Raw genomic sequence first — 22,082 nt, 5'->3', positions numbered from 1 at the left:
CATCCACTCGTACGTCTGTTATTCTATCTGGCCTGTTGCTTAAAATTAAGTCCAGAAGGGCTGCCCCTCTAGTTGAGCCTGGCACAAGTTGGGACAGATAATTATCCTTAGTTACTGACATGGCGACGAATATGTTTAGCTCTGACAATGCCATTATCAGCATGACGATTCCAGTCATTTACATGCTGGAGCACACGCTAAACACTATTCGGAGTCAGGGGGTGGGACAACATGAAGGGGAGGAACTACAGGAGGATTCATATGCGCAAGGGACAACAACATCACCAAGGTCCAGACGTTCATCATCACCAACGCAGCAGGCATGGGACCATGGGGAACAGGGATCGACAAGGGCGCATAGTAGCAGGCGAAATGTTGAGCAAGGTGCAGGAGAACATGAAGAAATGGAGGACGAACTGTCCATGGACATGGAAGACTCAGCGGATGAGGGAGACCTTGGTCAAATTTCAGTTGAAAGAGGTTAGGGGGAGATGTCAGAGGAAGAAAGAACGGGTAGCACCTCTATGCCACAAACACAGCGTGGACTTGGTCCGCATGGCTGCGCAAGACACATGAGTGCCTTTTTGTTGCACTACCTCCAACATGACAGTCGTATTGTCAAAATTAGAAGTGATGATGACTACTGGATTGCCACACTATTAGATCCCCGGTACAAGTCCAAATTTTGTGACATAATTCCAGCCATAGAAAGGGACGCACGTATGCAGGAGTATCAGCAGAAGCTGTTACTCGATCTTAGCTCGGCTTTTCCACCAAACAACCGTGCAGGTGCAGGGAGGGAATCTCCCAGTTGTAACTTGACAAACATGGGACGGTCTCGTCATCTTCAACAGTCTACCCGTACCAGTAGGACCGTATCTGGTGCCGGTAACAGCAATTTTATGGAATCTTTTCATAATTTTTTTAGACCCTCTTTTGCAAGGCCACCAGAGACAACAAGTCTGACACATACTCAACGGCTGGAGAGGATGATACAGGAGTATCTCCAAATGAACATCGATGCCATGACTGTGCAACTGGAGCCTTGCTCCTTTTGGGCTTCAAACCTAGAAAAATGGCCAGAGCTCTCCAGTTACGCCTTGGAGATTTTGTCGTGTCCAGCTGCCAGCGTTGTCTCTGAACGTGTATTCAGTGCTGCTGGGTGTGTGCTGACAGATAAGCGCACACGTCTGTCCAGTGACAATGTGGACAGACTGACGTTCATCAAAATGAACAAGTCATGGATCCAGAAGGAATTTACTACCCCTGTGTCATCCTGGGGAGAGTAAATGCTTGTTGATTTGGAATGTGCTTGATGCAAATCAAAACATCCTGTTTGCAACTAGGGCCCAAGTGCTGCCACTGATGGGGTGGGTGTCTGTGTGGCCCAATTTTTGGAAAAAAGGGAGACTCCGCTTGGAGTAACCCTTGCTTGCTGTGTTTTTAAAAGAAGCCAAGATGAACAGAGCTGGGATCAGGAAAGACTTTGCTACCTACCCCGGTGTCATCCTGGGGACGGTTAAGAATAGCGTATTTTTGAATGTGCTTGATGCAAATGTAGCTGTGAAGTGTACAACTGGGGCACAACTGCTGCCACTGAAGGGGTGGGTGTGTGGGGCCCAATTTTTGGAAAAAAGGGAGACTCCGCTTGGAGTAACCCTTGCTTGTTGTGTTTTTAAAAGAAGCCAAGATGAACAGAGCTGGGATCAGGAAAGACTTTGCTACCTACCCCGGTGTCATCCTGGGGACGGTTAATTATGGCGTATTTTTGAATGTGCTTGATGCAAATCAAAACATCCTGTTTGCAACTAGGGCCCAAGTGCTGCCACTGATGGGGTGGGTGTCTGTGTGGCCCAATTTTTGGAAAAAAGGGAGACTCCGCTTGGAGTAACCCTTGCTTGCTGTGTTTTTAAAAGAAGCCAAGATGAACAGAGCTGGGATCAGGAAAGACTTTGCTACCTACCCCGGTGTCATCCTGGGGACGGTTAATTATGGCGTATTTTTGAATGTGCTTGATGCAAATCAAAACATCCTGTTTGCAACTAGGGCCCAAGTGCTGCCACTGATGGGGTGGGTGTCTGTGTGGCCCAATTTTTGGAAAAAAGGGAGACTCCGCTTGGAGTAACCCTTGCTTGCTGTGTTTTTAAAAGAAGCCAAGATGAACAGAGCTGGGATCAGGAAAGACTTTGCTACCTACCCCGGTGTCATCCTGGGGACGGTTAAGAATAGCGTATTTTTGAATGTGCTTGATGCAAATGTAGCTGTGAAGTGTACAACTGGGGCACAACTGCTGCCACTGAAGGGGTGGGTGTGTGTGGGGCCCAATTTTTGGAAAAAAGGGAGACTCCGCTTGGAGTAACCCTTGCTTGCTGTGTTTTTAAAAGAAGCCAAGATGAACAGAGCTGGGATCAGGAAAGACTTTGCTACCTACCCCGGTGTCATCCTGGGGACGGTTAATTATGGCGTATTTTTGAATGTGCTTGATGCAAATCAAAACATCCTGTTTGCAACTAGGGCCCAAGTGCTGCCACTGATGGGGTGGGTGTCTGTGTGGCCCAATTTTTGGAAAAAAGGGAGACTCCGCTTGGAGTAACCCTTGCTTGCTGTGTTTTTAAAAGAAGCCAAGATGAACAGAGCTGGGATCAGGAAAGACTTTGCTACCTACCCCGGTGTCATCCTGGGGACGGTTAAGAATAGCGTATTTTTGAATGTGCTTGATGCAAATGTAGCTGTGAAGTGTACAACTGGGGCACAACTGCTGCCACTGAAGGGGTGGGTGTGTGTGGGGCCCAATTTTTGGAAAAAAGGGAGACTCCGCTTGGAGTAACCCTTGCTTGTTGTGTTTTTAAAAGAAGCCAAGATGAACAGAGCTGGGATCAGGAAAGACTTTGCTACCTACCCCGGTGTCATCCTGGGGACGGTTAATTATGGCGTATTTTTGAATGTGCTTGATGCAAATCAAAACATCCTGTTTGCAACTAGGGCCCAAGTGCTGCCACTGATGGGGTGGGTGTCTGTGTGGCCCAATTTTTGGAAAAAAGGGAGACTCCGCTTGGAGTAACCCTTGCTTGCTGTGTTTTTAAAAGAAGCCAAGATGAACAGAGCTGGGATCAGGAAAGACTTTGCTACCTACCCCGGTGTCATCCTGGGGACGGTTAAGAATAGCGTATTTTTGAATGTGCTTGATGCAAATGTAGCTGTGAAGTGTACAACTGGGGCACAACTACTGCCACTGAAGGGGTGGGTGTGTGTGGGGCCCAATTTTTGGAAAAAAGGGAGACTCCGCTTGGAGTAACCCTTGCTTGCTGTGTTTTTAAAAGAAGCCAAGATGAACAGAGCTGGGATCAGGAAAGACTTTGCTACCTACCCCGGTGTCATCCTGGGGACGGTTAATTATGGCGTATTTTTGAATGTGCTTGATGCAAATCAAAACATCCTGTTTGCAACTAGGGCCCAAGTGCTGCCACTGATGGGGTGGGTGTCTGTGTGGCCCAATTTTTGGAAAAAAGGGAGACTCCGCTTGGAGTAACCCTTGCTTGCTGTGTTTTTAAAAGAAGCCAAGATGAACAGAGCTGGGATCAGGAAAGACTTTGCTACCTACCCCGGTGTCATCCTGGGGACGGTTAAGAATAGCGTATTTTTGAATGTGCTTGATGCAAATGTAGCTGTGAAGTGTACAACTGGGGCACAACTGCTGCCACTGAAGGGGTGGGTGTGTGTGGGGCCCAATTTTTGGAAAAAAGGGAGACTCCGCTTGGAGTAACCCTTGCTTGCTGTGTTTTAAAAGAAGCCAAGATGAACAGAGCTGGGATCAGGAAAGACTTTGCTACCTACCCCGGTGTCATCCTGGGGACGGTTAATTATGGCGTATTTTTGAATGTGCTTGATGCAAATCAAAACATCCTGTTTGCAACTAGGGCCCAAGTGCTGCCACTGATGGGGTGGGTGTCTGTGTGGCCCAATTTTTGGAAAAAAGGGAGACTCCGCTTGGAGTAACCCTTGCTTGGTTTGTTTTTAAAAGAAGCCAAGATGAACAGAGCTGGGATCAGGAAAGACTTTGCTACCTACCCCGGTGTCATCCTGGGGACGGTTAATTATGGCGTATTTTTGAATGTGCTTGATGCAAATCAAAACATCCTGTTTGCAACTAGGGCCCAAGTGCTGCCACTGATGGGGTGGGTGTCTGTGTGGCCCAATTTTTGGAAAAAAGGGAGACTCCGCTTGGAGTAACCCTTGCTTGCTGTGTTTTTAAAAGAAGCCAAGATGAACAAGTCATGGGTCAGCAAAGACTTTATCTACCTACCCCGGTGTCATCCTGGGGACGGATAAGAATGGCGTATTTTTGAATGTGCTTGATGCAAATCAAAACATCCTGTTTGCAACTAGGGCCCAAGTGCTGCCACTGATGGGGTGGGTGTCTGTGTGGCCCAATTTTTGGAAAAAAGGGAGACTCCGCTTGGAGTAACCCTTGCTTGCTGTGTTTTTAAAAGAAGCCAAGATGAACAGAGCTGGGATCAGGAAAGACTTTGCTACCTACCCCGGTGTCATCCTGGGGACGGTTAATTATGGCGTATTTTTGAATGTGCTTGATGCAAATCAAAACATCCTGTTTGCAACTAGGGCCCAAGTGCTGCCACTGATGGGGTGGGTGTCTGTGTGGCCCAATTTTTGGAAAAAAGGGAGACTCCGCTTGGAGTAACCCTTGCTTGCTGTGTTTTTAAAAGAAGCCAAGATGAACAGAGCTGGGATCAGGAAAGACTTTGCTACCTACCCCGGTGTCATCCTGGGGACGGTTAATTATGGCGTATTTTTGAATGTGCTTGATGCAAATCAAAACATCCTGTTTGCAACTAGGGCCCAAGTGCTGCCACTGATGGGGTGGGTGTCTGTGTGGCCCAATTTTTGGAAAAAAGGGAGACTCCGCTTGGAGTAACCCTTGCTTGCTGTGTTTTTAAAAGAAGCCAAGATGAACAGAGCTGGGATCAGGAAAGACTTTGCTACCTACCCCGGTGTCATCCTGGGGACGGTTAAGAATAGCGTATTTTTGAATGTGCTTGATGCAAATGTAGCTGTGAAGTGTACAACTGGGGCACAACTGCTGCCACTGAAGGGGTGGGTGTGTGTGGGGCCCAATTTTTGGAAAAAAGGGAGACTCCGCTTGGAGTAACCCTTGCTTGCTGTGTTTTTAAAAGAAGCCAAGATGAACAGAGCTGGGATCAGGAAAGACTTTGCTACCTACCCCGGTGTCATCCTGGGGACGGTTAATTATGGCGTATTTTTGAATTTGCTTGATGCAAATCAAAACATCCTGTTTGCAACTAGGGCCCAAGTGCTGCCACTGATGGGGTGGGTGTCTGTGTGGCCCAATTTTTGGAAAAAAGGGAGACTCCGCTTGGAGTAACCCTTGCTTGCTGTGTTTTTAAAAGAAGCCAAGATGAACAGAGCTGGGATCAGGAAAGACTTTGCTACCTACCCCGGTGTCATCCTGGGGACGGTTAAGAATAGCGTATTTTTGAATGTGCTTGATGCAAATGTAGCTGTGAAGTGTACAACTGGGGCACAACTGCTGCCACTGAAGGGGTGGGTGTGTGTGGGGCCCAATTTTTGGAAAAAAGGGAGACTCCGCTTGGAGTCACCTTGCGGTGTTTTACATGATTTTAGAATGGCGTGCCATGCCTATATCTGTGTGTCCTCCTCTTTTTCCTTGTCCAGCTGTTTTGTTTTCGCATGAGTATATGTCCTTGTCACTTTCCCATGTGTTTGTGTTGTGTTGTGAGTTGTTTGTCACCTTTTGGACACCTTTGAGGGTGTTTTCTAGGTGTTTTACTGTGTTTGTGATTGCCTGCCATTGTTTCCTATTGGCTCGAGTTCGGTTCGTCGAACGTTCGACGAGCCGAACTCGAACGGGAGCTCCGTTCGGCGAACCGACCTCGAGCCGAACCGGGACCGGTTCGCTCATCTCTACTCCTGGACATAGCATTCGAATTACCAGGTCCCTGAAGGCTGAAATGCGTAGTGGCCGGAAATCATGAACAATTACAATGGGCGTATGTGCTGTAGATCCTGCGTCAGTTGTAGCTTGGAACTTTGTCTTTTCACGGATTTGCCCGTCTCTCATGGTGTTGGGCTATTTTCGGATCAAAATGGTGTGTCCCTCCTTGGCCCGTATCATGGGTTATTTCAGGGGCAAATTTAACTCTCTTAGCACTTTTCTCCTTAATTGTGGCCGTTGAATTGTGGGGTCAAGGTCTATCCAACCAGCATATTTGTTGTTTTTCAGACAATTTAGGGCTCGTGCATAGTAATAATAACACAGGTTTCCAAGGGTAAAAATTTTTGAAAGATGTGATTTTTTTCATACTTTCGATCATTGGACTCAGTAAAAATATTGAAAAAATATCATCACGTACAGTTTTTTCACAAACACTGATTCTATAGGTGTTAGGGCCAGGTGGACGGGCAGACCCAGGAGGTGGATCCACTGGGCCGAACACCTTAATGAAGGCAAGGGGTCCGGTAGCCGGAGCACTACGGGTAGCAGGACAGTCCGTGCAAAAGAGTGGAATGGAGAAGTCCCTGGGACCACGGAGTCACTGATGGTAGTCCGGGTAACGGAGCTCAGGTTCGGAGGCCGAGATGTCAGGCAGAGTCCGGAACCGATGGAGCGAGAGGACGGGTCACCACAGGGATCAGAGATGGTACGGACTGACGGGATGGCAGATAGTCAGCGTTCGGGGTTCGGGAATCGGCAGGACCGGATGGCGAGGCAGGAGCGGCTCTAGAAGAGAGATAGGTAAGTATATCACAGAGACACAAGGAGACCTGACTCCTAGCTTAGGAAACACGAAGAACAGGCCCCGCCCACTTGGACATTAAACCCCTTTATACCCTGTACCTGTGTGTTCAATTTCCTGTCAGTGGACGCTGGCCCTTTAAGAGAGGGTCAATGACCGCGCGCGCGCCCTAATGCGCATGCGCGAGGCCCGGGTGCCAGAAGCCAGGGCAGGGAGCGGTGTATAGGAAGCAGGGGAGCCGGCCTGGAGCAGGGCTGCCGACGGGCGCCGGGAGCGGGGACCGGGCCGCCTGGGGACCGCAGGTGGTGGAGGCTGGAGACCGTGGAGCGGGGGATGTCTGCCAGAGGAGCCGGGGAGCGAAGCAGGGAAGCCGGGGAGCGTGGCAGGTGAGCCGGGGGGCAGAGCAGGGGACCCGGAGAGCGTGACAATAGGTTTCCAAAAGGTTAGAATTCTGAAAAGATTCCCTCCATACTTTTCTGAAGATGGTGCTCTAGTGTATTCAAGCGATGTTCCTGTGCTGATGGAAAATGTAACATTAAGTACAATGTGAGCGAGTGGAGACACGTCATTGTTTCATCCAAAAAGTCTGAAAGCTGTGCTACTGCTCAATGGCAGTAAGTATTCTTCAGTGTGTGTAGGGCATGTGTCGCGGGCAGAGGGGCCACGCACGCTACGCTCGGGTTCGGGGACTTCTGCTGCTGCTGCTGCTCGGTGGCTCGAGCGGAGGGCCAGATCCGGGGACTCGAGCAGCGCTCCTCGCCCACGAGTGAAAAGGGGGTGGTTTGTTTGGGGAGATAGTTAGTGACGTCACATACAGGTCGTGGTGATAATGGGCACCACCACTGCTGGTGACGGGGATCCCGGGAGCGATGGCAGGGAGCAGCTAGGATGTTGGTTCCCCCTCTGTGGGTAGGGGTTGGTGATCCCGGGGCCCGGTGGCGGTACGGGGAGGCTGGATGGCTGGGGTGTACGTACCGAGGGAGCCCGTTTGCCCGCAGGCGCTGGCCCTTGGATCTCTAGCCTATGGCGGTGGCTTTTTATCCTCACGGTGTGGACGGTTGCCTTCTGTCGGGTCTTGGGTGTTAGGGAACCCCTGGGATTCCGGTCACTCTCGGATTTGACCATTGTCGGCGGCTCCTAGCCTGGTCAGGGTCCAATGGCCCTGCCTTTGTGCTTGGTACAGATCCGCTCACCGGTTCAGTTCCCCTCGGGTCACCGCCCGTCCCCGGTCCTACGGTTCAGCTGACTTGTACCACCTCCTGCAGACGGCCACCATCGTCTGCCGACCTTGCTGACAGTGCCTGGGCTCCTACCCAGACACTAACAGTTTCTGTCCTCTCACTTTCCACTACAAAACTAAACTAACTGCTTTTTCCCGCCTCCAGGCCTGTGAACTCCTCGGTGGGTGGGGCCAACCGCCTGGCTCCGCCCCACCTGGTGTGGACATCAGACCCTGGAGGAGGCAACAAGGATTTTGTGTGACTGATGTAGACTATCCAGGGGAGGGGGTGTGTGTGATTTTGTGTTTGTGACTACCTGGCTAGTCCAGGGCGTCACACATGCTATGCACTTGGAAGAAAGCTGTGAGAATTTAGACTTTATTCTCAAGAAACTTAACTACAAGGAGCATGGATGGTCAATATGTGGTGGTCTAAAAATGTTCTCATTGCTTCTTGGGCAGCAAGGAGGATATATTAAATACCCATGCTGTTCTGCCTCATGGCAGCCTGCTAATAGTCATTCATTGAAATTTCTGTTACAACCCCTAGAGGTCATTGTTATTCTTTTGAATTGCTGAGTTTCCCTTTAAGCTAAATGTATTCTGGGTAAGGAATGCCTCCCTGAGCTGAGAAGAAGCCTGCAGCCATTTTCTCTTTGGATTTGTCAGGAAAGGACATGCCGACTTACCTCTCTGTACATTCACCCCTGCCTAGTGTAATCCGGTGAGCAAAGCAAATTACATGTGTTAGTGATAGAATTCTAGATGGAAGAGTGTAGTAAATGCATTGTACATTGTACTTCTACACCTTTAGTGTCATCCCTGTCTTGTTTGTCTAGATAAGATTTCTATGTATTGCAGATGCAGTGACCTTTCACCTACATTCTCGTAAGAACTGCATCTCATGTACTGTTATGCTATGTTAACTCTGTATTAACACTGTACTGACTGTAATCATTTTCTTGTTATAGTTTTTACCCGTATAAAACAGTATCTTGGATATACCGTATTCTGTCTTCAACTGCATCTTGGATATTCCTATATTCACTGTATATTCCATGTATACTGCAATCAAGTTCACGTTACCAGCTAATAAATCAAGGCTATTGAACTCCACAGTCTGTTTATTTGAAATGTGAACTAGGGTTTAGCTGTATGCTAGAGATTCACAGCATTACGTAAAAGAAGGCAGAACACATGCTTTTTGTGTGAATTGGAAAGCCAGGTTAGGACTCTTCACTGGAGCAAAAAAAATTGGCCAACAAGAACATCTTTGTAACCGGGACTCAAGAACATTGTTGCATAAAGCTTAGTTGATCCCACCTAAAGTTCTCTTGCCACCACTCCACTGTAAGCTTGGACTGATGAAGCTGTTTGTGAAAGCGCTACTGAAAGAAGGAGAGATGTTTAAGTACCTGTGTACCAAGTTTCAGGGACTGTCAGAATCAAGTCTGAAGGAAGGTGTGATGCCCTGGCAAAACCAGGAAGTTACAGATAGGCCCCCGCACAACACCTTTCCTCACTTAGGAAACACACAGCCGACCTGAAACCCTAGTCACCTAGGACCCTGAAGCCAGGACCGAAACCAGCGGCCTAGCTAATTAAATGATTGAGGGCAGGATTATAGGTCCTATCCCACCTAAAGTCCCTCAAAGAAGACAACAGCCCACTGATAGGGATAAGGCCACCGCCAGGGCCCTTAGATCCCACGGGCCAGCGCCTGCGGGCACGGCTCCTTAGGCCATATCCAGCCGGGAGCGGACTCCTGAGTTCCAGACCAGGCAGTCCACCATACACAAAAACAAGTGCAGAGTAAAGGACAGCGACCACCAGCCTGGGTGGGGGACCTGAATGCAACCGGCCGGGGCGGCAGGCCACCAGCACCTTTGGTTTACCGAAAGACTCGTGTGATTCATTTACTGTGAGTAACCAAACATCCCCCTGCTTGCTCAGGCGCGCCGGCCCTTGCCATCACCATACCCTGCACAAAGACACTGGGCCCCGGGGCAATCATCCCTACACACGGAGGGGTTAACATCCAGCTGCCACTACATCTCTCCCGGGTATCCCATAACGGCAGCGGTGGTGTCCCACCTCACCACACACCGTTGGTGGCGTCACAAACTTAATACGGCCTAGCCCATACATCTACATTCCTCCTTTTATTCGACATGTCCGCGAGACCCCCGGGTCGAGCCACTCTCTTAGAAGGTCTGGATCCGACCAACGGCGGCTGCTGGCACAGGGGCAGCACAAAAGCATTTTTGTGGGTTCGGATATTCAGAAACCCATGAATGAAGGATGACGTGTTTTAAACAATAATGAAAACTGTTGAAAAAAGGGCTTGGGACTCTTTGAAAGAAGCAATAAATACGTTTCTAGGTAACAACAAAGAATCAAAATTTAAGTCCATCGTGGAGAACATGCTGAAACGTTTCAAAGCCTTGGGTTGTCTAATGAATTTGAAGTTACATTTTTTACATTCCTATTTGGACTACTTGTCTGAAAACCTTGGTGCTGGTGGGAAGAACAAGAAGGTTTTCATCGGAATATCAAGGAGATGGAACGACGATACCAAAGTAAATGAAACGTGAACATGATTGCCGGATGCTTCACAGAGAAGATCCACAGGCCTTCTATGAGAGAAAAGGGGGATCTAGAGAAAAGGAAAAAGTGCAAGAATAAATTTCTAATAAAGTTGCAGAATGACTGTACAATAAATAAATGTATTTTATATATAAAATTGTGAATATTTTTGGTTACAATAAGTATTTTTCTTGTTCATGTCACTTGTATGTAACTTCACACATGGATTGTACAAAATCAATATTTGATGGTTAAAAAAAAATATTTTTTTTTTTTTTTTTAAATCAGGACATTAGAAAACATAATAATCAGTCACTGGATTTGAAGTTTCATAAACCAAAATTTTACATAGCTGTGTATTTTGTCGGGCACCCACCGACAATAGAATAGCGCCAGATTTAGGAAGCTGGCTGAGGTCTGCAAAGTCTGTAGCCAGGTGACAAAATTGTCCAACCTGGGTTTCTTCCTTAAGTAGTCTCTGGTATGATGATATGGTATAATCCTGGCAGCCGGAGTCGAAGTCCCTAGATTGCGGTTATGATCTCCAATCGGAATTGGAGCCCCTAGATTGAAGCCATGTAGCCAAGTGATCCTCTAGTTGAAGCCAAAGTCCCTAGACCGAGTCCACAAGGCATCCTGGTTCTGATCCCCTAGCCAGCTCCTAAGAGCTTAGACTAGATCATGCAACATCCATCAACAACCTGGTGACTCCAAGAAGTCCCCTTTTATAGCCATAACCTTCCCTTAGGATATACTGTGCCCTTATCAGATTGGTTGTACAAGGTTGCTTCTCTTATTGGATGAATTTCAAGCTGCATGGATAATGTTCATTTAAATGATGTGGATAGAAAGACTGAAGATATCTACATGTAGTCTGAAATCCATCATGAATCAATACTATTTTACACAGTCATAAGCAGCCCATGGGCATTCACCTGCATTCAAACCAATAACAGCTCATAGACCAGACAATCCATCTACCACTGGACCAAAGACAGGAAGTTAAATCCACTGCCTGCGGTAACCAACTTAATCCTATAGGCTACTCACACAACAAACCCAACAGAAAGGAAAAAAACATGGCTTCGATTATCCATCCAATGAAAACGCATAACCATTGTGAGCCATTGGACAATGCAATTGGACACTTGGTGACATGGTGCACGGCCCAATGAATCAAGTCTTTACTTCATATTCACGATTTAAGCCCTTGGGTTCTAATGTGCCCAGAGTACATATCCAGAAAGATTCTCTTTCTTTGAGCTAAACACAAGTCAACAATACATTGTAAGCAGATTCTATTACCAGTCCCACACCATTTTGTGACGCATAATCACACAGTGATCCAATTAAGATTCCAAGTCATCGAACATGTCCAAGCCATACGCAGAGGAGGCAATAGAATTAGGAAGCTCAAAGAAAGGGAATCTTTCTGGATATATACTCTGGGCACATTGGAACCCAAAGGCTTAAACCATGAATATGAAGTACAGACTTGATTCATTGGGCCATGCATGGACATAATGGACATAATTCTAATAGGCAGGACAGGTAATAAGGAGCACAAGTTATATGCTAAAATGTGTTGTGTGACAAGACAGACACAGGAAAGGACATGATAACAGGTGTAGGGACCAACAAGGTGAGACAAGGGGTATCAGGATAGGGTCAAGTAGGTATGAATGTAGTAATGGGGCAGGCATAGAGAATTGTATGTGAATGTGAATTACAATAAATCACTAAGGAAAGGAATATGTGAGTGTGTGCCTAATGTAAACTAATATTGTACTGGCAAAATTATAGATGGAAAGGGAGAAGGGGAGGGGGGAGAGAGGAGGCTGTAATTGACTACAAGGGTATGAGTTATGAGTGATCATAGGGATAGTGTTACATAAGTGGAAATACCTATGGAGGACCGGATGTGTAAGCGCATACCTTATACAAACCTATAGAGTGCTGATGGGTGAGAGTGTGATGTTAGATATAAGACATCCTATAGTGAATAGTGAGCCGTAATCAAGTGCAACAGGGATATTTCACGTGACTATGGGAACCTGGAAGGTAAAGAAAGGGGAGAAAAAACTGTTAGACAAGGTAATCAGACATAATGTAACCAGTTGATCAGACATGATCACCTGGTTTGAGACCCCCTGCCTTACACTATATAGATATCATGTTCATTCCCCATCTATCTTGCTCAGGAGAGCATCTCCCTCCCCCGGCACCAAGAGCAGCTCATACTGAATTGTTACATTGACTAGTAACACTGCACACAGAAATGCACCTTAATATTCCACTGTTAACCCTTTCCTCCCAGCAGTAACACACAACTCCTCACCTTGATATCATGGTGATTTATGGTCAGAATGACTTCAATGCGATCAGTGATTTCTATTCTAGCTCTGCTCACATAGATTTTATATCCACACTCAACTATAGGCCGTTCTTCATATTTTGGGGGCTTTTAGTCAGATATACTAGTTTGTGCCTGTATAGTATTGGTGTAGATGGGAGTGTAGGGCATGGGTTACATGGCACTGTGGTGGAATACTGATGGGAGGTATTGGTGCTGTGTTTGATGCTTCTACTGGGTATTTTCCTACAAATACTGGAACAGCTCACTGCTTAGAATGATCCTTCCCAGCTCTATAATATATTATATATACCCCACAATGCAGGCTCACACACACATTTGTCTCAAGTGTGTTGTAGGGACACAGATACAGTCTTGGTCATGTGACTAAAGGCTACTTTACACACTGCGATATCGGTCCCGATATCGCTAGTGTGGGTACCCGCCCCCATCTGTTGCGCGACACGGGCAAATCGCTGCCCATGCCGCACAACACCGACCAGACCCGTCACACATACTTACCTGCCCGGCGACGTCGCTGTGTCCGGCGAACCGCCTCCTTTCTAAGGGGGCGGTTCGTGCGGCGTCACAGCAACGTCACTGAGCGACCGCCCAATAGCAGTGGAGGGGCGGAGATGAGTGGCCGGAACATCCCGCCCACCTCCTTCCTTCCTCATAGCGGCTTTGGGGCAGGTAAGGAGAGGTTCCTCGTTTCTGCGGTGTCACACGGAGCAATGTGTGCTGCCGCAGGAGCGACGAACTACATCGTTACTGCTGCAGTAACGATAATCGAGAATGGAGACCCATGTCACCGATGAGCGATTTTGCACGTTTTTGCAACGATGCAAAATCGCTCATCGGTGTCACACGCAGCAACATCACTAATGCGGCCGGATGTGCGTCACAAATTCCGTGACCCCAACGACTCCGCATTAGCGATGTCGCAGCGTGTAAAGCCCCCTTTAGTGGGAGTGGTGTACAGGGTCTTAGCAGTAAAGAGTATTCCATATTTCTGCCAGATACCCACAGAGATATTGAAATCTGAAAAAAGAGACTTCTGCTCATTGAAGGTAAGAACTGCTCACATAGCGTTCAACTCCACAGCAAACGAGTGCTCTAGCACTGGCATCTCAGCAGGGATATTCCCCTACTACACATGTGTGTCTGGGTCGCTGTGACAGTTTACAGGACATAACTCAGGGCACCTAGACAGAAGGCAGAGGGACTACTTTCTATTTCTGGTGTAGAGCTTAGTACAATATATATATATATACTATTACATGTGACACATGTACCTTGTATTACCATTATTCGCTGTATATGAACCCCTTTTCTCCGGGCATTATTTGTCTATAGCATTTTTCACGAACCTGAGGCAACTGAGAACCCTTCAGTGAAGGAATTCCACTAACCCTCACAATACCAACCAGGGGCCTCCCTGCAGTAACTCAGGTAGTTGTACCCATTCTCTTTCCGCATTCTATGTGTTCTTCTTCTTTCTTCTTTTTTTTCTTTTTTCTTCTTTTTATTTCTATCATGTAGTTCAGGGGTTTATGGATATATGTCCTGCATCTCATATTTCCTTTAGTGGTGCTTCTTACCCATTCTCATATCATTTACCCTAGTATTTCATGATCCTGAGGCGACTGAGAACCCTTTAATAAAGGAATCCTTTTTCACTTGAATTGTCAAGTGATACTTACCAGTGACTATCACGTAATGTTACAGGTAGTTGCATTTTCTTCCTCTTCTTTCTCTCCTTTCTTCTTTGTCACACGGTCCATTGTGTTATAGCCCACGTGTCATGATAACACTTGTACCATCTTTTCATTTAGATTCCACCTACAATTATTTACCGATTCCAGTTCTGAAATAGGCTTTCATCATCTACTCACTAGAATTCTCAAGTGCATAAGGTACTGAGACATATACATGTTCACACCATTATAAAGAACAAAGTATAAACATTGAGGTTTTTCTCACACCCATGTTCCTGTGTTCTTTGATATGATATGTGTTCATTTCCTTCACTATATAGGATTGCAAGTTTTCCATTTGTACCTTAATGGCAATGACGCTATACAATTGAACACATATCATCCTGTTATCCATATAGGTGTGTATTTACCTGCTTGACTATTTTTGGTTGTTTGATCCAGAATGTTTCTCCAGATAGGTCATGTGGAAATTTTCTTTCCTCAGTACAAATGTTTTCACTATGGCTTTGGAAAAATTTTTTGTATGTGCATCATGGTCATTTGACCCATTGTACTCTCAAGTAGCAATATATTGTACTGTTATGTTGTACTATGTACTAATTACGTGTTTATATGGTTTTGTAACCCTTTATGATCTTAGATAACTTTATCCTTGATAAAGACCTAAAAACAAGGTCGAAACGTTGGATGAATTATCCTTTTGCACAAATAAAGAATTTTCAGCATTCCAAGAGTTCTTTTCTTACGTTATTGATCACTATAGTGTGCCAGAGCTATTTCTATTGAATTGACTCTTATTTTTTCTGAGCACCTGCTATATACACAGTGAGCCAGACATATTCAAGTTTCATTCAGAAGGCAGAGGGAAGCCTTAGCAGCTGAGCCTATATCTTGGCTTGTGAGCATTAGAACAGGCCGGCGATTACAGGGTAACATGAAAAATGTCCAGCTTGCATTATGACTAGAACATGACAATATCCTTTTAAGTACTAACCTATGATGCGTTCCTAAGCAGTTGATGTTATATGTTCTACATTTCATTTTCTGCATACTTTACAAGTAGTAGAATTTGCTTTGATATAGGCAACTGGATTTTCACAATGAAAAGGCAAAGGATAACGCCCGAAAAAGACGCCATACATTATGTCAGTGCCATCACTGACAAACCTGGATTGACCATGAAATACATCAATCCCCTTAAAGGTGAGTTAAAACAAGTTTTAACTAAATTGCCTTAATATTGTCATGCATTAGAATGACTGTCTTAGGTAATGATAAATATTTTCTACAGGAAGAGGAGTGTTTGCTGAAACTGAAATCGAAAAAGGGAGTTTTGTTGCAGAATATCGAGGCGAGCTCACGTATGCACTTACGATGGTAGACAACTACTCGAGATTTATGGTTGTGGTACAAGTCAAAGATCTAATGGCCCATACTGCAGCGAAGGTCTTCCAAGCACACTTATGCAGACCTCATGGCTACTCAGAGAGAGTCCTCACAGATCAAGGCACTGCCTTTGAAGCGGAAATCTTCAAGGACTTCTGCAGCTTTTACCGATGCAGGAAGATGCGCACTACACCCTACCATGCTCAAACCAATGGTTATCAACCTGCTCAGGACTTTACCCCATATTCCAGATGTGGCCTTACAAGTGATTTATAGAGGGTTAACAATACGTTGGGATCACCGGATCTAATCTCCCTTTTTATACACCCTAAAATCTTGTTTGCTTTAGAATAAACAATAACATCATAAAGGTATAGCAGTACCGTTTCAAAGTTTCGGTGTCCCAAGCAGCATTCCATCAGCCTCTGGAAGGTTCCTGGCAAATTGCACAGCTCGAAGGGCATGCTTTTGAACTCGCAGAGACCCATCGGGGTGGCAAAGGCGGTCTTCTCCCGGTCTGCCTCAGCAACGGACACTTGCCAATAGCGACTAGTGAGATCAAGGGTAGAAAAATAATTTGCAGTTCTCAATGCAGCTAGCTATTCCTCAATACAGGGGAGTGGTGCTGTCCTTCTTCTTTAACAGGACCAACGGAGCTGCCCAGAGGCTACAACTGTCACGGATAACCCCAGCCTCCTTCATGTTGCTCAACATGTCCTTGGTACACTGGTAATGTGCAGGTAGTTTTGGCTTATATCTCTCTTTGATGGGTGGGTGTGCACTTGTGGGGATGTAGTGTTTGACCCCTTTTATTCTTCAAAAGTCTAGCGGATGTTTGCTGAAGACTTGCTCATATTCTTGCACTAGCCTGTAGACCCCCTTCTTGTGATGTGAAGGTGTGGAGTCAGTGCCTACGTGTAATTCCTTACACCACTCCTCTGGCTGACTTGGTGAGCTGTCACTGAATGGGTGGGCTGAAGCAATGGTGGATGCTGCTGTTTGGATAGCATGTGTATCTACTGAGAACAGCTTATCAATGGTGGCAAATCGGAGCAGCTTAATCTCTTGCTCTCCGCAGTTCAACACTCTCATGGGCACTCTTCCCTTCCATATTAATGAATAAAACTATGATGTAAATAGCATATAGATACCCCACAAATGCAGATAAAAGTAGGTTATGGGAAAAGGGGGAAGAGAGAAACAGGAAAATAGTGGAATAAAGTATACCTTCCAGGTGGGAGAGGAAATGGCAGCACAGCCAGTGGAGGTGAAGCAAGGGGAGCCTGCAACTAAAGAGTTGAGAGCGTTATCACATGGTGACTGAGCCTGATTGTAACGGGAGCATAGAGGTGCCGATCCTGTCTTACCTGCGTTGGTGTAGAAGTGGGTGTCCTGTGGTGGAGTCAGCTGTGTGCAGTGGTGGCCGTGGGTTCTTTTATGTGCGACCGTAGTAATAGCTGCGCCCACTTCCTGTATGGGAGTGGAATGCAGTGAGGCTAATGGAACGCACGCCTGCGCATTTGTGTTTAACGTCGCGCATGTGCAGAACGGAGAAAAGGCTGCGCTCACTTCCTAATGAAAGGGAGTGAGACGCAGCTGGGAAGGGAAGGGAAAAGATTAGGGTTTGGGGATGATGAAAGGGCTTTCTACGGGCAAGGATGGCAAAGGGTGGCAGTGACGGAAAGTCAGGCAGCCTGTCCTGTCCTGTCCTGTCCGTCCGTCTTTTTGTATCATGAATTGGAAAGACTGCAAGGGGGAGGGGAGGTGCTTGGAGGAGGAGGAGTTATTCAGATTAATTGCAGTGGGCGGCGGCTGCAAAAAGCATCATTCTTCTTGTTTTTGCTCTGCAAAACAGCCTTTTCAAGGGTTGGCTTGGGTGACAAAATGTCTTCTGTAGGCGTGGGTTTGTCTCCCTCTCCCTAAGATGTGTCCGGTATAGGCCAGGGTGCCACTCAAGGCCGTAACCAATTCGGGTTATAGCTTCTCGGCCTTTTGGCTAAGATCAAGTGTAGTTTCGGAGGACGCTACCTTGGTCGGTACTGGAAGGTGCCTGGGATTGCACGTCTGCCGGCCTTGAGGAAGTGTGTGCGCCTTCTGGTGACACATAGCCCTCTTGTGCCTGGACGGTTCCCAGGCAACGGGAGGCGATCACCTTTGTTATTTTGAAATCCTACTGTTAAACAGAAAAAAAAAAAAATTAAATCTGTTCTTATCAGTTTAATATCTGATACGTCCCCTCTCTGGGGACCATATATTAAATGGATTTTTAGAACAAGGAGATGGAAAAAATCTTGCTCTGTCCACTCCACGCATTGACCTGGTATTGCAGTACCTCCAGGACCGGTGCACCCCTTCTTAACCCAGTTTCCAAAAGCAGAACTCAATTCACCTGATTCAAATGAGCCCCATTAGTGAATTGAAAGAAAGCAAAAACTTTATATGCACCTCAATTTGGCCAATTCACTTTTCACACTTTCACCCTTTTTTTTATCTTTCACACCTTTTACTTGCTTTATTGATGCAAAAGCTGTGCCAAATAGCAAACTCATCTCCACTCAACTTGACCAACTCTGCTATGTCCCGTGCAGTATCTTATTCTCAGTCTTATCTAGATCATTTGCAATTGAATAGAATAGATCCCTTTTGGACACATTGGATTCAGCTGCTGCAGTGACTGCAGGTGTTAGAAGATGCAGACTTGGCATCAGGTGCTGTCTATCAGATTCCACTCCAATTAAAGCTTCCATTGTTTTTCGGTGTTTTCTTTGAGCAATGATGATGTCTTTAGTGATCTGTTGGCTCCCTCTCCTGGAGGAAGAGTTTGCTTGCTCTTGGACTTTCAAAAAGAGAGGTCATGATAGACATTTAGCTTCTGAGCCCAATTGGGGACAGTCATGGGTGATGAATGTTTTGCAACCTGCTGCGAAGCCTGATACCGCAATATAAGGAACGTCAAATACTAAGAATGGGCGGCCTATGAAAGAATTAGTACTTTCATTAAGCATACTTAAACGGCTAATTGGGAATAGACAAACTGTAAAAAGCCCTCTGAGAAAGCCCCTCTCTAACCTTTGTTAGTAAGCTTTTCTGTAGTCTGCCTGTTGATGTATTTTCCGTTTGAACAGTGCACAACATGAAGTGACGGAACACTGGCTTGTCACAATGTCCCCCGCTGACATCACGATAGCGCTGCTGCCTAGAAAGCCAGCTGCGCAGCAGAAGTTGCTCTTTGGGTGGGATGGTGGGCTAATGTATCTATTCCTGCTTGGTGTGAGTTTGACATGATCTAGAGCAACGAGTTCCAGCGGCTAGCGGTTGATTATTGGCTGTAATGGGGCTTTCTGGCTGGTGCCAGCCTTTCTTCTTAGCACACAGGAACCACAATCCCTACACCATGCTTCGATGGATTCTCTCATCCCAGCCCAGTAAAACTACATATTTCACACAGTTATAAGCAGCCCATGGGCATTCACCTGGATTAAAACCCATAACAGCTCATAGACCAAACAATCAATCTACCACTGGACCAAAGACAGGAAGCTAAATCCACTGCCTGCGGTAACTAACTTAATCCTATAGTCTACTCACACAACAAACCCAAGAGAAAGGAAAAAAACATGGCTTCGATTATCCATCCAATGAAAACGCATAACCATTGTGAGCCATTGGACAATGCAATTGCACACATGGTGACATGGTGCACGGCCCAATGAATCAAGTCTGTACTTCATATTCACGGTTTAAGCCCTTGGGTTCTAATGTGTCCAGAGTACATATCCAGAAAGATTCCCTTTCTTTGTGCTAAGCACAAGTCAACAATACGTTGTAAGCAGATTCTATTACCAGTCCCACACCATTTTGTGACGCATAATCGCACAGTGGCCCAATTAAGATTCCAAGTCATCGAACATGTCCCAGCCATACGCAGAGGAGGCGATAGAATTAGGAAGCTCAAAGAAAGGGAATCTTTCTGGATATATACTCTGGGCACGTTGGAACCCAAGGGCTTAAACCATGAATATGAAGAACCGACTTGATTCATTGGGCCGTGCACATTTTTTCTAACGCCCGGTTCTTTTTCGTGTTCACACTATATATGGTTCCAGTATGTATGGAGTTCCATTCTTCCTTGTTTTTTATTTGTCATGTTTGTCTGATTACCTTGTCTAACAGTTTTTTCTCCCCTTTCTTTACCTTCCAGGTTCCCATAGTCACGTGAAATATCCCTGTTGCACTTGATTACGGCTCACTATTCACTATAGGATGTCTTATATCTAACATCACACTCTCACCCATCAGCACTCTATAGGTTTGTATAAGGTATGCGCTTACACATCCGGTCCTCTATAGGTATTTCCACTTATGTAGCACTATCCCTATGATCACTCATAACTCATACCCTTGTAGTCAATTACAGCCTCCTCTCTCCCCTCTCCCCTTCTCCCTTTCCATCTATAATTTTGCCAGTACAATATTAGTTTACATTAGGCACACACTCACATATTCCTTTCCTTAGTGACTTATTGTAATTCACATTCGCATACAATTCTCTATGCCTGCCCCATTACTACATTCATACCTACTTGACCCTATCCTGATACCCCTTGTCTCACCTTGTTGGTCCCTACACCTGTTATCATCTCCTTTCCTGTGTCTGTCTTGTCACACAACACATTTTAGCATATCCCTTGTGCTCCTTATTACCTGTCCTGCCTATTAGAATTATGTCCATTATGTCCATGCATGGCCCAATGAATCAAGTCTGTACTTCATATTCATGGTTTAAGCCTTTGGGTTCCAATGTGCCCAGAGTATATATCCAGAAAGATTCCCTTTCTTTGAGCTTCCTAATTCTATTGCCTCCTCTGCGTATGGCTTGGACATGTTCGATGACTTGGAATCTTAATTGGATCACTGTGTGATTATGCGTCACAAAATGGTGTGGGACTGGTAATAGAATCTGCTTACAATGTATTGTTGACTTGTGTTTAGCTCAAAGAAAGAGAATCTTTCTGGATATGTACTCTGGGCACATTAGAACCCAAGGGCTTAAACCGTGAATATGAAGTAAAGACTTGATTCATTGGGCCGTGCACCATGTCACCATGTGTCCAATTGCATTGTCCAATGGCTCACAATGGTTATGCGTTTTCATTGGATGGATAATCGAAGCCATGTTTTTTTCCTTTCTGTTGGGTTTGTTGTGTGAGTAGCCTATAGGATTAAGTTGGTTACCGCAGGCAGTGGATTTAACTTCCTGTCTTTGGTCCAGTGGTAGATGGATTGTCTGGTCTATGGTCAGGTGAATGCCCATGGGCTGCTTATGACTGTGTAAAATATGTAGTTTTACTGGGCTGGGATGAGAGAATCCATTGAAGCATGGTGTAGGGATTGTGGTTCCTGTGTGCTAAGAAGAGAGGCTGGCACCAGCCAGAAAGCCCCATTGCAGCCAATAATCACTTAATAACTTTTTCAACTTGTCATCATATGGGAGGCCTTCCATTCCTTGTAGTAGTCTAGTTGCCCACCTTTGAACTGACTCTAACTTCTGAATGTCCTTTTTAAAATGTGGAGCCCAAAACTGGTTCCCATATTCCAGATGTAGCCTTACAAGTGATTTATAGAGGTTGATCATCTTTACTTATCATTTAAAACTTTCAAACTGGTACACTCAACACATAAAGCCCCCCCCTTTTAAAGAGTAGTTTCCCTGTACCTAAGTGGGGGTCTACCTAGGTTGGAGCGAGTGGACCTTCGGGGTCCGGTGTCAGTGGTGACAGGCAGTGGGGCAGAGGGAACAGTCAGTTCCTCCTCCCTGCTATCATGTGGGGCAGGCGGAGGCGTAGGGGAGCTGGGTACAGGTACATCCCTGGGCACTGGCTCGCGGTTAACCGTTTCCATCATTTCTTCATCCACGGGTTGTGGGAACAGTATCACTGGAAGGATCACCGCACCGTTCTGTGTAGGCCAGTCTGCTGGAAAATCACCCATCATGGTGTGGATTACCTCTTTTTCCTTCTCCACTG

The 22,082-nt window shown here is 46.1% G+C and overlaps 1 pseudogene; it reads left to right on the top strand.

Annotated features, from left to right (window-relative positions):
- Positions 1-18,203: 18,203 nt before the first annotated feature.
- LOC142255468 (U2 spliceosomal RNA) lies at positions 18,204-18,410 on the top strand (annotated as a pseudogene).
- Positions 18,411-22,082: the final 3,672 nt, after the last annotated feature.

Source organism: Anomaloglossus baeobatrachus, chromosome 10 (assembly GCF_048569485.1).
Source record: "Anomaloglossus baeobatrachus isolate aAnoBae1 chromosome 10, aAnoBae1.hap1, whole genome shotgun sequence".
Classification (NCBI taxonomy): domain Eukaryota; kingdom Metazoa; phylum Chordata; class Amphibia; order Anura; family Aromobatidae; genus Anomaloglossus; species Anomaloglossus baeobatrachus.
This window is presented reverse-complemented; position numbering and strand designations above follow the sequence as displayed.